Genomic DNA, 17,550 nt, shown 5'->3' with positions numbered 1-17,550 from the left:
CCAGCAGCATAAAACCCCAGTTTGCATCATGCAGCAGAAGCTGTGGTCAGCCTTCCTCCACTGTTTGCTGAGCCAGCAAGTCTTACGATTGGGCTGCGAAACTCACAAGGCAAAGTTAAAAGCCTGGCACACAATCATTCTTCGCACATGAAAAGGAACCGGGTTCTTGACACATTTTTGTTTACCAAAAGCATGGCAGTTTTGTGAAATAGCTCAGCTCGGAGTCAGAGATTTCTCTCTTTTTTCTCTCTCTGAAAGCCACCTTTTTTCCATTATCCAAGAATGATTTTTTTTTCTATTTCAGCTTTCGTATCCGTCTGCGGCCCCTTTCTCCACTCCCCTTCGTATAAAAATAGATATTTGAGGCTTGCCTGCTATTGTCTTTCTCTCTCTCCTCGATAAGGATGAGTTCCCCAGGGGTAATTCTAATTGTAAGCACATGTCTCTACTCTGGGCTACCATTGAAATGGAAGGCCTTGGCATTAGTGGGAGGAAATACTGGTTTAATTTTGGGAATGTATTTCACTTCACCGAGACAGATCTTATGAATAATAACATCTCCGCATCGTCTTTGGAGAGAGAGAGGGGAATTGTTTAGAGAGACGGTTGCATTTTACTCCAGAGAATTGAAATTGTGTATGTGTGTGTGTGTGTGTGTGTGTGGGGAATTGGAGGATGCTGCATATTTTACAGCAGCTATAAAACACGGTAAAAGCTCAGTCCATAAGGCAGCTAAATCAAGGAAGTTTCGCCAAAGTTTTTAGCATGGGTAAAGTTATTTAAATTTCTTGTTGGTAGTAGTGCCTTTGTCAAAGGACTTGAAGCAGAAGATGGGAAGTTCCATTATTTTCCTGCTTTCACACCTCGTGCTGCAGCTTGTGATTGGGTTGGCAATATTTTTGTGCAGTCTTCCACAGAGTCCCTCCAGTCTAAACCCACTGAAATCTACTGGCTCCAACTGGACCCATGGGATTTAGCTTTACCATTTGCCTGGTCTTGCCAGACAAATTTCCATACTTGGCTCCAATTCCCCCCACTTACTTAACGGAGCAGTGGGGGGGATTATTATTATTATTATTATTATTATTATTATCATCATCATCATCATCATCATCATCATCATCATCATCATCATCATCATCATCATCATCATCATCATCATCATCATCATCATCATCATCATCATCATCACCACCACCACCACCACCACCAATAATAATAATAATAATAATAATAATAATAATAATAATAATAATAATAATAATAATAATAATAATAATAATAGTAATAGTAATAGTAATAGTAATAGTAATAGTAATAGTAATAATAATAATAAAATTTAGTATACCGCCCTATCCCTGAAGGGCTCAGGGCGGTGTACAGATAAAACATCAGCTAAAAACATACATATAATTAAAACCACAGTCATATCTTAAAGCATCGCCCGTGCCCTTACGAAACCCTCCTAATGCGAAATAATGGGTCCTGATGGTATTAGGGCCCATGGGGAATGATATTGCAAACCGTGGTGGTTTGTCACTCAGAAGTGACAATAGTGAAATTAAATAACTCTCTAGGAATCCCCCTAATTTCTATGGCCTTTACCATACAGATTGGGAAAATTCCTAGAGCATCTCTCAAGCAAAGTGATGTTAATGATGCTTCCTCTCTTCTAAAAGCTCCTGGGATTTCTTCGCATAGGCCTCTGTTGACGACAGCCAGAAACCCTGATTAATACCCAGTTGTACTGAGATGTGCTGAAAAGTAGAGTGGAAGGAAAGCATTTTAAAACAAGAAAAGTTAACAGTGACTAAATTTCCCCCAACTGTGCTCCATTTGGGGTTCAGTCACTTGCTGCTCCTGGGAACTAGCTGCCTTGATTCCAGCAGACTCAGAGTTCAACCAATGGGATGCTGGGAGTTCTTGTTGTGAATGTTTTTCCTAGGGATCCCCCCCCCCCCCAGCAAAATCAGCAATTCCATCTGAGGCTGCCAAATACTAGCAATAAAAAGGATTCTTCTTTTCCAAGTCAAAGGAAAAGTGTTTCTTATTTAAACAGTGGCCGATTCCCCACTCACCATTAGATGCGCGCTCCTCATGGCAAATACGCCGGGGTCCTGCAGCACTCCCCACTACACCAGCAGCGACAACGCAGTCACTCCGATTCTGCCGCTCCTCCCACCCCTCAGCGCGCCTCATTTCGGATCCTGGTCGGAAGTGCACCTTTTTGGAAACCACGCACCGAGTGCGGAGCAGTGGGGAAGTCCGGGGGGTGACTCCGGGTTTGGGTTTTCCGCTGCTGATAGTGACCTACTTCCTGAAAACACTTGGTGGGAACCAGAAAATATGTCAGCAGGCAGCATGGCATCCACACAGGCACCAGGTTGGGGACGTTTGCACTAAATGATCCTTCTGGTCCCTTCCGGTTCTAAGATGGAGGCAGTTGTTTCCTCTTGGGCTCTTCTAAAACACCTCCTGCTTCAGTGGGGAGAAGTACTGGCTGGTTACTTAGGGGAAGAAATGGATTGGGGAGAAGCAAGTGGGCGCCAAAAACCACATCAACAGTCACCGTGACACCCACAGATGCCACAGGAGAGTAACTGTTTTAATCCCTCTGTCCCTAATCCCGAGTAGATCCTGATCTTGGTAGAGGAAGTGCTGCAGACTGTAGTATTTGCTGAACTGGGGCCAACTATGGACTGTATCATATTCTGAAAAGGAGATGGTAGATAGTGTAGCATTGATTCTTTTGGCTCCCTCTGGGTATTGGGGACAAGAAACATTTTCTTTTGTATGCTTTTGGAAGATTGTCTTAGAAAATACTGGCGGAACGTGACAATTCCTTTTCCCCTTGTACAAGCAAAAACAACAACAACCCACTATCAATGCAGAAACCTCAATGTTTGCCAAAAGCTGTCAAAGTCTGGGTTATTCAATGCTTTTCAATGAAAGTCCTCCGGGTGGCTAAGATTCTCTTATGCATGTCTGCATATCTTTGAAGATAGCTCCTTCAAGGGGGAGAAGAAAGAGGAAAATTATATATTGCTGGAATCACCAGGACCAGCTGAGTATAGCCATGTACTTTTTGGGCTGAAAAAGAGCCCCGAATTGGAGCCTGCAGAGCAAACATCCTGGGGCAGCCTTTAGCAAATGGCAGCAGAGAGAATCCCTTCAGCTGCACACAAAATGTCTACCACAAGCTGAGGATGAAACCAACCAGACAGCAAAATGGTCAGGTGGGAAAGCCCCGGAAAGCCCCTGCATGCCTGGGGTGTCACGCCCCCAGTCCCGTTGGTGCTACGCCACTGTCTGTGGCCCATATTGTATAAGGAACCACATGGAGAGCCAGCATCTGACCACAACACTAAGCTATTTGTATGTGTTTGGTCCTCTCAGTCGTCTCTGTTCCATATTGGGGCAGCCTGGCAATGTGAATGAAGATGCTTAATTAATAATGAAGAAGCATCGTTTCAACTAAGAAGCAAAAAACACACACATTAAAAACCCTCATGGTGGCCGTGAAATGTTTGCAGGAGGTGAGTGCGGACAAACGTTGTGGTAAAGGTAGGGACTGAAAACGTTCTGGGAAGGTTCTAAGTGACTAGTGCAGGAAAGGTGAAAGACAGCAGCTGTGCATGAAATCTATCAATTTGATCATCTCTGCCACCACTGCCACCACCACTGTGTGGTCTACTGTTGCAATAAACCATGTGTGTGACCATAGTTATTATAATTAAAGACACAGGACATAATTATATCTCTTCCATTTATCTTGCTACTCCAGAGTACCAGAGTTGGAACAAAGGTTTGCATGCAAATGATCACAACTTCAGTCTAACGTCCGGCGTTTCTAGTTAAATTAGTTCTCCAGTAGCACAGCTAGAAAGTTACCTGCCCAAGATCGTAAAGAGGCCTGAAATTAAAGTAGCTCTGTATGCCTGAATGACAGGATTTTTTTCCCCGTGGTAGGAAACAAAAAAACTACATGTATGTTTTAAGAAGCAGTACCTATTAGGAGCTCTGTTTTAGCACAAACTTTGCATCTACTCTTTCACGAATGCTGCTTGTTTATTATCAGTTGACGAATGGAAACTTTCATTAATGTTTTGTGGAAATGGTTTGGCACAGTATTCTCTGCCCCCCACCCAAGGGCTCAACTGTTATTTATGATTCTTCATCGATTACAAGCCATTAACTAGCTTCGCAAAACTAGGCAGCCTGCCAATTGCCACTATTGTGAGTGATCTCTATACTTTTCTTGATAACATTTGCATTTTACATAATTACTTCTTGCCATTACTTCTGAATTTCCAGGCCTGATGTTTATAACTTTTTTCTTCACAATGTTAGCTTGTATCCAGTGAAGTGTGTAAGAGACCAGTGAATTCCATCTTTTTCTTCCCTGTATTTTGCAGGGAAGAAGAAGAAGAAGAAGAAGAAGAAGAAGAAGAAGAAGAAGAAGAAGAAGAAGAAGAAGAAGAGGAGGAGGAGGAGGAGGAGGAGGAGGAGGAGGAGGAGGAGGAGGAGGAGTTGTTTGGATTTATATCCCCCCTTTCTTTCCTGCAGGAGACTCAAAGGGGCTTACAATCTCCTTGCCCTTCCCCCCTCACAACAAACACCCTGTGAAGTAGGTGGGGCTGAGAGAACTCCGAGAAGCTGTGACTAGCCCAAGGTCACCCAGCTGGCATGTGTGGGAGTGGACAGGCTAATCTGAATTCCCCAGATAAGCCTCCACAGCTCAGGCGGCAGAGCTGGGAATCAAATCCGGTTCCTCCAGATTAGATACATGAGCTCTTAACCTCCTATGCCACTGCTGTGGCGTAGTGGTTAAGAGCAGGTGCATTCTTCTTCTAGTCACAGCTTCTCAGAGCTCTCTCAGCCCCACCCACCTCACAGGGTGTTTGTTGTGAGCGGGGAAGGGCAAGGAGATTGTAAGCCCCTTTGAGTCTCTTGCAGGAGAGAAAGGGGGGGATATAACTCTTCTTCTTCTTCTTCTTCTTCTTCTTCTTCTTCTTCTTCTTCTTCTTCTTCTTCTTCTTCTTCTTCTTCTTCTTCTTCTTCGTGTGACCTGGGCCAATTATGCACAGCAACTATACAGTGGTTTGCAGTTGTTATAGGAACCTGTTTTCCTTTTTCCCGTTCACATGCGTGTTGTACAGGCAACGTTTGGAGCCCACAGAAACAATCCAGGTTGCTTTTGCACCTTCGCACGGAGATGCTTCTTTTAAAAAATTTCCGTAACACGTGCATAGCTATGCAGGCATGTAGAAATGAACCCCCAAAGCCATACTGATTGTCCCACGATACGACTGGCTGCACCTGCGTAGCTATGCAAATACAACCCCCAAAATAAAAAAGAAAAGAAAATGGGGCCTTCCTGCATTGGCAGGGCAATGGCAGGCCGATTCTCCCTGACCGTAGACAGCTAGGTGTAAGAGGGAAATTAAGCACCTCTTGCCTGGCTGTTGGTGAGGGGAGCAGCTGCAATGCGGGATTTTTCAAAAGGATCACTGGTTCAGTGATTTTCAAAAATCCCGGGTCCCGAGAAATAAAATGGAGCAGGTTTGTTTGGAGGGTGGGACCTGTTTAAAGGCCTCCCCCCGAAATGGGTTACATACAAGGACATAGGTAAGGGGTTTTTTCCCCCGGGTTTAAACCTCCCCATTACATGTCCGAAGCTCTGCCCCATTTGTGTTTTTTGTATTTTAAAGTGTTTTTCAGTTTGTGGCCTGCAGGGGGTGCATTTTTTAGGCTAGCAGCACCAAAATTTCAGGGATTTTTAAGGAGACTCTCCTGATGATACCACCCAAGTTAAGTGAGGTTTGGTTCAGGGGGTCCAAAGTTATGGACTCCCAAAGGGGGTGCCCCCATCCCCCATTGTTTCCAATGGGAGCTAATAGAAGATGGGGGCTACACCTTTGAGGGTCCATAACTTTGGCCCCCCTGAACCACACAATAAATTGACCGTGCGGAATCGACCATTGTTTGATACCGGGATTAACTTCGATCCCCTCAATAGACGCATGCTGTGGTGGGGAGAGAGAAACCACGATAAAAAGGTGTTGTATCTTAATTGAACCGGGGGGGAGGGCAGGTTTATTTTTTCAGTGGGGATTCATCCAAAGCGAGGAGCCATGATGCACATCTGAAAAAGTATGCTCTAGTCCAGGGGTCTGCAACCTGCAGCTCCGGAGCCGCATGCGGCTCTTTCAGCCTTATACTGCGGCTCCACATGGCCTGGAGGTCGGAGGGTAGTGTGGGGGTGTCCCTCCAGCCCTTCAGAGCAGGGCTGGAAGGAAAGGTGAAAGGAGGGGCCGAACCGGAGGCGGCTCCGTGCGTAAGGGCTCCGCTTTTCACGTCCCCTCCACTCACCTCTCCTTCCAGCGCTGCTCTGGAGGGCTGGAGGGACACACCCACGCTGCCCTCTGACCCCTGGAGGTTGGAGCGTAGCGTGGGCGTGTCCCTCCAGAGCAGCCGCCATCCCCCTCTGCCATCCCCGCAGCCGCCATCCCCCCGTACCCCACGGAGAAGGGGGCTGCCTGCTCCATCGGGCAGAGGGGGTTTCCATGCCTGGCGCCTCTGCCTCACAGCGCTGGAAGGAAAGGTGAGTGGAGGGACCGAACCAGAGGCAGCTCTGTGTGGAGCCGCCTCTCCAGCTCGGTAGATCTTCGGGGCCATGGAAAACGTGCCTCTTTGGGTGGTAAAGGTTGCCTACCCCTGCTCTAGTCAATGCATTTTTACACTAGACTAACATATTTGTATTTAATTCACTATGAGAGGTCTTTTCTACCTTCCCCCCCGCCCTCTTGTAGGTTCTGGCCGAGTATTGCTTCCGTTTCTCCCCTGCTTTCTGCACACATTTTTGTGACTTTAGTTTTTGCTTTGGGAGGGGTTTTTTTGCGGGGGGGGGGAGAGGAATTATTCCCAATTTTTTCTAATTCTTTTGAAATCACTTTACCTCAAATTTTTTCTAGAAGCCAATTTCCAGTTGACGTTTTTCACATGCATAAGGTTTTGGTTGGTGTTCATAGTCCCACCTACTCCCAGCCACAACCAATGATTTATTTTATCATCATCATCATCATCATCATCATCATCATCATCATCATCGTCGTTGTCGTCGTTGTCGTCGTCGTTGTCGTCGTCGTCGTCGACGACGACGACGTTGTTGTTGTTGTTGTTGTTGTTTAATATACCGCCCCATCGCCGAAGGGCTCTGGGCGGTGTACAACATAAAACCATAAAACCATCATAAATATAATTAAAAACAGCAGTTACTTCCTAGGAAAGGCACCTCACAAAAGACCTTATTTAACTTAAACTCAACTTAATCCTCCTAAAAAAGGAGGGGGGAGACAGTGGGTCTCGATGATATTGAGAACCCATGGAATGGGGGGTCTCAATGATATTGAGAACCCATTTAACTGTTGATGTGGTCAAACCACTCCTCCCATCCCACCCTGAAGACAAATGGTTTCAGGTTTTTTTTTAAAGACCTAAAATATTGATGTAGTGTTGTAATGATAGTTTAAGCCAGATCTCTGATCTCCCAGCTTTCCTTTTAAAAAAAATTACCGGAAGTCTCTAGCACCTTTCTTTGAGGGAAAAGGCATATCTCCGTAAGAGAAGAGGATAGAGATTTACTTTAAAAAAAGAAAAGAAAGCTGGACATTCAAAAAACCAGTGTAAGCTATCATTTCAACACTACATTGATATACTGATATTTCTGACTCACTTTTTAAAAGAGAGGGAGGTGCTGTGATACCATGGTTGATGTCAGCACCCTCCCTTGAAAATTCTCATTACTGGAGTCACATGTGGAAGAAAATAAACTGACTTGGCAGCCATTAAAATGAACAGAGAGGAAAGACATGCAGAATGACGATGCCTAAACTGACTCCAATGCTTATGGATTGACTGCCTAGAAAATCAGAAGTAGGTTGAGCATATGGAGGGCAGGTTTCTAAATGGGTCATTCTGAGATCAGGCATGCCGTATTGCACAAGTTGTAAAGAGACACCCACAGACCCAACATTGGCATGAAAATGCACAGTACAGACTGCCAAAGTGATCCCGCCCATCTTCTTCTCTGAGCCCCTTAAGAGAGACCATAGTGAGAAGAAGTTCCACTCCTATCACCTTTGATTGAAATCTTCAGAGGGTGCCAGCCACAGATGCAGGCAAAACATCAGGAGAAAATACTACTGGAACACAGCTATATAATCCAGGCCCTTTCCCCACTTACCTTAAGCCCCGCGCTACTCTCCTCAAGTAGCGCGGGGTCCAGCTGCACTCCCCACTTCCCGGGGGCTGGCCGAGAACACAGCAGCTTGGCCCGGACTTTCCAAGCCTCTCTCGGGCCCGCTCAGCGCGGGTAATTCCTGGCGCCTTTTGAAATGGCGCCTTTTGATGACCCTCAGCGCCAGAGCAGCGTCGTCAGAGATAATCAAGTGGGAAAGAACAGTGGGATGCTTGGCGCATACAGGAATTACGCTGGCGCTGGGAATTCTTGCGGCCAGAAAGCAACCCTCGGACAAAGGTAAGTGGGGAAAGGGCCCCAGAAAACCCACAATTTCCTAGTGATTCTAGCTGTGAAAGCCTTAAAAATAACAAAGTTAGGGTTCCCATCTCAATGAACTTTAATACTCTTACCCACAATTCTTCAACTGTAGGAATTGCTGGAGTTTTCCATTTCTGCATAAATAGTATTCTTTCTGCTGTTGTCATATATAAAAACAAAATTTCCGGTTTTCTTTCAAAAAGTTGGTGGAATTTTGCTTCATCAGAGAGGAAGCATCTTGTATTGAACCATCTTTGCAGAAGCCAAACGACTCAGTGGGATGCTCGTAAGTTCATTTTGATCAATTAAGCATGATAGGTCGATTTAAATGCCTGAAAGTTAAACAATAAATTGTAATCATGACTCAAATCAGCCATAACCCCATATATTAATCATGTCTTCGGTTTTTCTGAAGAAAATAATATTTCAAACATGTTGAGTTGATTATTTATTACAATATATTGGCATTTGGGTTGTTAGCCAAGACCTGAGTGTCAGTGTGTAAACATTACACAAATTAACCAATGCTTAGTTTGATTCTTAATGCTTCCTCCAGGTTTGTTTGGGGTTGGTTTTTTTTGGTTATCATTAATCAGTTTAGGAAATCTGTTTAGTGGCACTGAAGTTTCAAAAAACACTGAGATTTAATATCACTCTCTCTGAGTTAATATGACTCTCTCTCTCTGTGTGTGGGTCAGATATCCTGGCAGCTGGCTCATGGTCAACTCAGCCAGCCATCCATTCCTTGGTCGGTAAATGAGTATCCAGCACATAGCTAGGGGGTAAAGAATAGCCGGGGAAAGCAATGGCAAACTGATAGCGGAGCCAGAAGTGATTTTATTCTGCTTCTGGACTTGTTTTGAATAAAGATGGAACAATGTTTTATTTCTGTATTAGATAGGTAGGAGCAAACTGTATTAGATAGAAAATAAGATTTATAGTTATCTTTTGTATCCTTTGTATTTGCGTCTGCATGGAACCTCCTTGGCCCAAGGCAGGAATCCACCCCTGCTCCACCTGGGCATGTCCCTTTCATTTGTAAAAGCCCTGAATGGACATTGACAAAAGGGACCCCGGAAGAAGCGCCTCAATCTGCCTAATCCCACCAGCAGGCAGATAAGGGTGTCATCGTCATTGAGTTTCGTTTCCTGACTCCAAGCACCCAAAGGACTCTTTTGCGTTCTTCCCGCCAGTGCCTACGTCATCGCCTCGCCCTGCCTTTGGCGTGAAATTCAAGAAGGGATTACCCACTGGACTCTAATTGGTTCTCATGTACCTGTAGATGTATGATTGGTTGTCAGGTATTCTGTGAATGAATGGTTGTAGGCTGTCCTGTATTCCACCGGACTCCCGGCGGGAGAAAGGGTATTTAAGATGTTGTAAAGCTGCTAGGCAGTTGCAGTTGCCGTGGTGCGGAGGTGCTGACACATAGGTCAGCATCTCAATAAAATCTTCTATTATTTACTATACTCGCTGTGTCGGGTCCCGTTTGTGTGCCCCTGCGCTGCTGAGAGCTGGTTGGTCTGGAGCTATTAAAAGTTACCAGGCGGCGCGGTAACAAAACTACCCCACAAAAACGGCTTGCCTATGAAATCACAGCTTGCAGTGGTACCCCAGGGTCGGACACGACTGAAGGGGAAACTTTACCTTTTTTTACTTTACTCTCTGAGTTGCCATATTGTGTTTCTGCTACTAGGGGCGGGAAAATCAATATTTTTTTTTCAGCACAAGAAAGCCAAAGAGTTAGGTCAGGATCTGGAAGTATCAAGTTCAAATTTCTATTCAGCCATGAAACTCACCGGGTTAACCTTCAGTCAGCCACACACTCTCAGCCAAATCTACCTCATAGGACTGTTGTAAAGATTTATTCAAATCTACCTCACACACTCTCAGCCAAATCTACCTCATAGGACTGTTGTAAAGATAAAATGGAGAAAGGGATAACAAAGTACACCATACTGATTGAAGTCTATAAAATTATGCATGGGGTAGAAAATGTTGACAGAGAGAACTTTTTCTCTCTTTCTCACAATACTAGAACCAGGGGGCCTTCATTGAAAATGCTGGGGGGAAGAATTAGGACTAATAAAAGGAAACACTTCTTCACGCAACGTGGGATTGGTGTTTGGAATATGCTACCACAGGAGGTGGTGATGGCCACTAACCTGGATAGCTTTAAAAGGGGCTTGGACAGATTTATGGAGGAGAAGTCGATTTATGGCTACCAATCTTGATCCTCCTTGATCTGAGATTGCAAATGCCTTGACAGACCAGGTGCTCGGGAGCAACAGCTGCAGAAGGCCATTGCTTTCACCTCCTGCATGTGAGCTCCCAAAGGCACCTGGTGGGCCACTGCAAGTAGCAGAGAGCTGGACTAGATGGACTCTGGTCTGATCCAGCTGGCTTGTTCTTATGTTCTTAGGGCAGACCCAGGCTCAAATCCCCATGGGCCATGGAAGCTCTCTGGGCAACCTTGGGCCAGTCATATTCTCTCAGTCTAACCTTCCTCACAGGGCTGGTATGAGGATAAAATGCAAGAGGGGAGAATGACGTCAGGTTCTTTGAGTCCCTTTTGGGGAGAAAGGCAGGTTCAGGGGTGGCCAACCTATGGCGCTCCAGATGCTGGCAGGGGCTGATGGGAATTGTAGTCCATGAACATCTGTAGTGCCATAGGTTGGCCACCCCTGGTATCAATGAATTAAATAAGCACATGAAGCTGTCTTATACTGAATCAAACCCTTGGTCCACCTAAGTTAAAATTGTCTACCCATGCTGCAAATGGCTCTCCAGGATCTCACAGAGAGGTCTTTCATATCACCCATCACTCAGTAGTAGGGACAGTGGCGCAGCAGTAGGAGCAGCAGTGGCACAGGAGGTTAAGAGCTCGTGTATCTAATCTGGAGGAACAGGGTTTGATTCCCAGCTCTGCCGCCTGAGCTGTGGAGGCTTATCTGGGGAATTCAGATTAGCCTGGACACTCCCACACACGCCAGCTGGGTGACCTTGGGCTAGTCACAGCTTCTCGGGGCTCTCTCAGCCCCACCTACCTCACAGGGTGTTTGTTGTGAGGGGGGAAGGGCAAGGAGATTGTAAGCCCCTTTGAGTCGCCTGCAGGAGAGAAAGGGGGGATATAAATCCAAACTCCTCCTCCTCCTCCTCCTCCTCCTCCTCCTCCTCCTCCTCCTCTTCTTCTTCTTCTTCTTCTTCTTCTTCTTCTTCTTCTTCTTCTTCTTCTTCTTCTTCTTCTTCTTCTTCTTCTTCTTCTTCTTCTTCTTCTTCTTCTTCTTCTTCTTCTTCTTTTATTTCTTAAGCTGGAGATGCTGGGAATTGAACTTGGGGCCCACTGCATACGAAGGAGATAATCCATCACTGAGCCAACACCCCTCCCGCGCTGGGAGGGGGTAATTTAAAACCGATGTAGATTGTCTATATTTTGAAGAAGAAGAAGAAGAGTTTGGATTTATATCCCCCCTTTCTCTCCTGCAGGAGACTCAAAGGGGCTTACAATCTCCTTGCCCTTCCCCCCTCACAACAAACACCCTGTGAGGTAGGTGGGGCTGAGAGAGCTCCGAGAAGCTGTGACTAGCCCAAGGTCACCCAGCTGGCGTGTGTGGGAGTGCACAGGCTAATCTGAATTCCCCAGATAAACCTCCACAGCTCAGGCGGCAGAGCTGGGAATCAAACCCGGTTCCTCCAGATCAGATACATGAGCTCTTAACCTCCTATGCCACTGCTGCTCAAACAATATTTTGTTTATTTTGTTTATTTTGTACATACAGTCATGCTCAGTAGGGGAAGAGGTGTATCCCTGCACATGCACAAAGCTGGAAGAAAGGAATGCCTGCATCATGAACTGTCTCTGGACATTTGAGATATAAGCAGAGATGCTTTACAGAGTTGTGACCTGAAAGGGAAAACGGCCAGCCAAAAACGCCTGGAGTGGTATGTGTGAATTTCCCATTCAACCTAACTATTCAATACCTTTCTGGCTGAGTTCTAGTTTAATTTGACTATCATAGGGTCGGATGTTAGCTGTTAACTCCTTAGTGGTTTCTCCCCTCCCCTCTGATTGCTATTAATGTAGAAGAGTGGTTTGATCGCCTGTAAGCCAGCTGAGCAAGTCGCTTAGCTGCCCTGGGTCTCTTGCTGCAATTTCACATACCCACTTATGAAGGTGGGCAGGCGATATCAAGAGAAATCATCTTGCGTTATTTCCCAGCCGCTCAAATGCAGGGAGAAAGGTCAAGGAGAGACAAAAGAGATTGCCTGCGGTGGTTGATCCAAAGGTGTCTGCATTAATTTAAAAGTGCAAGAACAGGAGCTGTGCTGCAGAAGGAATTGGGGTGGCCACCATATTGATCCCATGAGAGCAATACCCCAATAGCACCCTGGTCTTTCCTTAAAGAAACCCAGAATCCAACTAATCAAAAGATTTGCCACCCTCAAAAAAATGGCCCCACGCACTCAGTCCATGGTCTAAGAGCAGACTAGTTGGGAACATTAGGGTTTGGGGTAGGAATTGCAAGATAAAGGTTTGTACTACCCTAGTGCACTACCTAGTGTTGGGGCTGCACAGGCCTCTGAGAGTCTTCATCCAGAAACAGTGGCTGTTTCCGCACAGCCAGATTTGCGGGGCTGCATCAGCATGATTCGGGCTGATGCAAGCCCTGGGGTCGTTCGCACAGCCCCCAAAATGGCTTCTGCCTTCTCCTGGCTTCCGCTGCTCTGAGGAGACCCCCATGGCCAGAGCGACGGCTGCAGCGACGGAGGCTGGGAGAAGGCAAGAAACCGTTTGGGAGCGGCGCATGGTGGAAGCTGGCGTATTCCAAAAACCTTGCCCCCCCCCCCCCGAGGAAGGTTTAAAAGTTTAGTAGTACCACAAAGACCACAAGATTTGGGGGTATAAACTTTCAAAAATCAAAGCTCCCTCTCAGTGGTGGAATCCAAAAATTTTAGTAACAGATTCCCATGGTGGTGGGATTCAAACTGTGGCGTAGCGCCAATGGGGCTGGGCGGGGCACAACGGGGGCGTGGCCGGGCATTCCAGGGGCGGGGCATTCCTGGGCGGGGCTGTGGCAAGGACGCAGCCGCTGTGCTGGTCCTTGGGAGGGAAACGAATGCACGTAGGCGCAGGCTGCCACGCATGCCGGTGCACCTCCTGCTAGACTGCTTCAAGTTCTGCGCGCTACTGCTGAGAGGAGGGGCGTAACTACGGCAAAAATCACGTGGCAAAATCACCAATGAGTAACCCCCTCTCGGCACACACAAATAATTAGTAACCTACTCTTGGGAACCTGTGAGAACCTGCTGGATCCCACCTCTGCTCCCTCTGTTGTGCACTTGGGATGAAGGGAGCTTTGACTCAAAACCTTACACCCAAAAATATCCTGTTGGTCTGTAAGTGTCAGGCCTGCGCCATTCCAGGCCTGGCAGTTTACACATCCACACCCCAGCCACAGAGGGCCCGGCCATTATCATCACTCAAGGCTACGGAGGGGCCCCCCCTGCTTGCAAAGTAACTAGTTCAATAGAGCTTAGCCGTTCACCCTTATCTGCCTTCCTGAAGGAGTGAACTGCCTGCCCAAACAATGCTGTTGTTCCCACTGTCCTTTCACACGCTGATAGGATGGGAATGCAAGGGTGGGGGCGGGGGAGTCCAAGGATTGAGCTAAACTGTAAAGGTATATACCAGGGGTCAGAGAGCCAAACCCCCAGTTTTGGCTATCTGAGCCTGGGAATTACACAGTTCCAATAAAGCTCTTGAAAATCTTCCTGAGTCTTGTTGATGACTGGAGTAACAGACCCTGAGCTGTGGAGGCTTATCTGGGGAATTCCGATTAGCCTGTGCACTCCCACACACGTCAGCTGGGTGACCTTGGGCTAGTCACAGCTTCTCGGAGCTCTCTCAGCCCCACCTACCTCCCAGGGTGTTTGTTGTGAGGGGGGAAGGGCAAGGAGATTGTCAGCCCCTTTGAGTCTCCTACAGGAGAGAAAGGGGGGATATAAATCCAAACTCTTCCTCTTTTTCTTACACTAAAGTTCTCCTGAAGTGGAATCTGGCTGGTCCGTTGCAGGCCAAGACAGCGATTTCCAAATAAGCTCATGCACAAAAATTAGTATTCAGATTAATCTAAATCAGGGGTCTGCAACCTGAGGCTCCGGAGGCGCATGTGGCTCTTTTGTCCTTGAACTGCGGCTCCGCGTGGCTTGGGTCCTCTCAGCCTCCTTTAGAGAGTTGCCCTAAGGGTTAATGGGAAAGAGTCCCCAATCCTAGAGAGGCACAGCCCGAGACAGCTATTCCAAACCACTTCTGGCTTCCCTGTCCCAGCTGCCTGGTTGGCTGATGACGGTGTTGTGGTGTGGTGTGGGGGTGGAGCACCGCTGGTGTATCCTCTTGAACAGGTGAGTGGCGAAGGGCGGGAAATGGGAAGGAGTTGCAGGAGCGCAGATTTTCTGCAAAATCTTAACCTCAGTCCGTCGCACCCCCTTGGATGGGGGGGGTCAGGGGTTGACCCTGCTTTGTGTGGTCTCATTTCCCCGTCCCCTGGATCCTTCTTGGGGGCGGGACCACATGGGGGATCCCAGCAGCACCACCTTGGGTTGCAGACCCCCCAGCAGCCCCACTGAGCTCCAGGGGCTTTCCTGGCAGATAGCAGTCTGGCTGAGTCCACGTAAGAGAGACGATGTCAAGTTTCAAAGGAGTTATTACCTGCACCCTGCAAGGTTGCACTCATCAGGGCTGTTTGATGGCAAAAGATCAGGATCCTGCAAGACATTCCAGATGTTCATGGTGCCTTCCCAAGAAAGCTGTCCTTCATCCGTAGTAGGGGTGGGACCTGGCAGCTTATCTTCAGATTACAGAGATGAACTTGCCAGGAGAAAGTGGACGACTCAGAGGGTGGACTCTTTGGCCTGCTTGTTCCCCAATGAGGTCCCTGTTCTCCCCAGGCTCCGCCCCCAAATCTTCAGGAGTCCCCCAACCTGCGACTAGTGATCCTACCCTCCCATCCCCTACTAGCAGTCAGGGGATCTAGCAGCCCTAATCTGTACTGAGAAGCAAAAACCCACCCAGTCCAACACCCACAACGTCGAGTTTGTTGGGGTCGGTGTTGGGGACATTACGGTTTCAGCAAAACTGACACCTCCCATCCAGACTCCTCCCCTCCCCAGCTCCAAAATAGAGGCCTGGGGCACAGAAAGCTGAAAATGGGGAAAGACAACTCGTCTTCTTTCGGTGAAGACAGTCGTTCTAGTTGATTTAGATGTCAGCAGTATTGAAACGAAGCGGACACTACTCGCGGTTGGCATCAGGCTGATAAACCTTGTTATTCCTTCTTATTTGTGGGCCTTGCTGTTTCCCCTCAGCACTTAGAGGGCATATAAGTGGATCAAGTAGAATTTCCATGTCTGGGAAAATGTACATGTGGGCTGGATCTGCCTTCTGCCACTAAGCCCCACAGTGGATATAACACATAAAGACTTACATGATAATACTCAAGATCAAAGAGGAAGGATTATTCCATGTTCCTTCTTTCTTCTCCCATTCTTCGTGCAACATCAATCATACTGCCTGGGAACATATTCATTGGAAAACAGCTTTTAAAAATCAGCATTAAAATACACAGAATCTCGTAATTTTCTTGGTGGCTTAAAGTACTGAGAGAGGAATTTAGGGGTGAAGTGATTGTTATCATATACCCATATCCATGCATGTGTCATTTTTCCTTTCGTCGTGTCGTTTTCGTCTTGAGGAGCATGTCCGCAAAGCGACAGCAGTACAATCATACAAATGCATGGGATTGCCAGGCTAAACAAACCTTATTATTCTATGTTTGACCGCGAAATAGCAAACAGAGAAGCTGCAAGCAGAGGAAACCTCTATGGGGAATCTCCATGGAGAATCCCCTGCAGAACACAAAATGGAACTGTGAAACTGAAAATGTCAGGCCTGCACCATTCTTGGCCTGGCCAAGAATGTCCACACGTCCACACCAAGGTCACAGATGGCTCAGCCATTATCATCACCCAAGGCTAAGGAGACCTCTCCCTGCTTGCATTTATCTAGTCAATAGAGCTTAAACGTTCATTCTTATCTGCCTTTCTCTGAAGGAGTGAACTGTCTGTCCTAAACAATGCCTCTACATAAGAACTTAAGAACATAAGAACATAAGAACAAGCCAGCTGGATCAGACCAGAGTCCATCTAGTCCAGCTCTCTGCTACTTGCAGTGGCCCACCAGGTGCCTTTGGGAGCTCACATGCAGGAGGTGAAAGCAAGGGCCTTCTGCTGCTGCTGTTGCTCCTGAGCACCTGGTCTGCTGAGGCATTTGCAATCTGAGATCAAAGAGGATCAAGATTGGTAGCCATAAATCGACTTCTCTTCCATAAATCTGTCCAAGCCCCTTTTAAAGCTATCCAGGTTAGTGGCCATCACCACCTCCTGTGGCAGCATATTCCAAACACCAATCACACGTTGCGTGAAGAAGTGTTTCCTTTTATTAGTCCTAATTCTTCCCCCCAGCATTTTCAATGGATGCCCCCTGGTTCCAGTATTGTGAGAAAGAGAGAAAAAGTTCTCTCTGTCAACATTTTCTACCCCCTGCATAATTTTATAGACTTCAATCATATCCCCCCTCAGACGCCTCCTCTCCAAACTAAAGAGTCTGTTCCCACCATCCTTTCTAATGCTGATGTTATGGGAATGTGAGGTGGGGGAGATTATGGGTTGAACCTTTTTGTAACGTACAGGTAAATACCGGGGCCAGAGAGTCAAACTTTAGCTTCGGCTCTCTGAGCCCTGGGCTGACACAATAAAGCTCTTGAAACCTTCTTCAATCTCATTTGATGACCGGAGTAACAGAACCTTACGCAAGAATTCCACGCAGCAGGTGGGGGGGAAAGATCCATTTTGACTGACAATGCTTGTGTTCTGTGCTGTGGGAACATAAAGTTCCAAAGTGGATCTTTTTATAACATTCTAAAGACGTTATA

This window comes from Sphaerodactylus townsendi, linkage group LG10, assembly GCF_021028975.2.
Source record: "Sphaerodactylus townsendi isolate TG3544 linkage group LG10, MPM_Stown_v2.3, whole genome shotgun sequence".
Lineage (NCBI taxonomy): Eukaryota > Metazoa > Chordata > Lepidosauria > Squamata > Sphaerodactylidae > Sphaerodactylus > Sphaerodactylus townsendi.
This window is presented reverse-complemented; position numbering follows the sequence as displayed.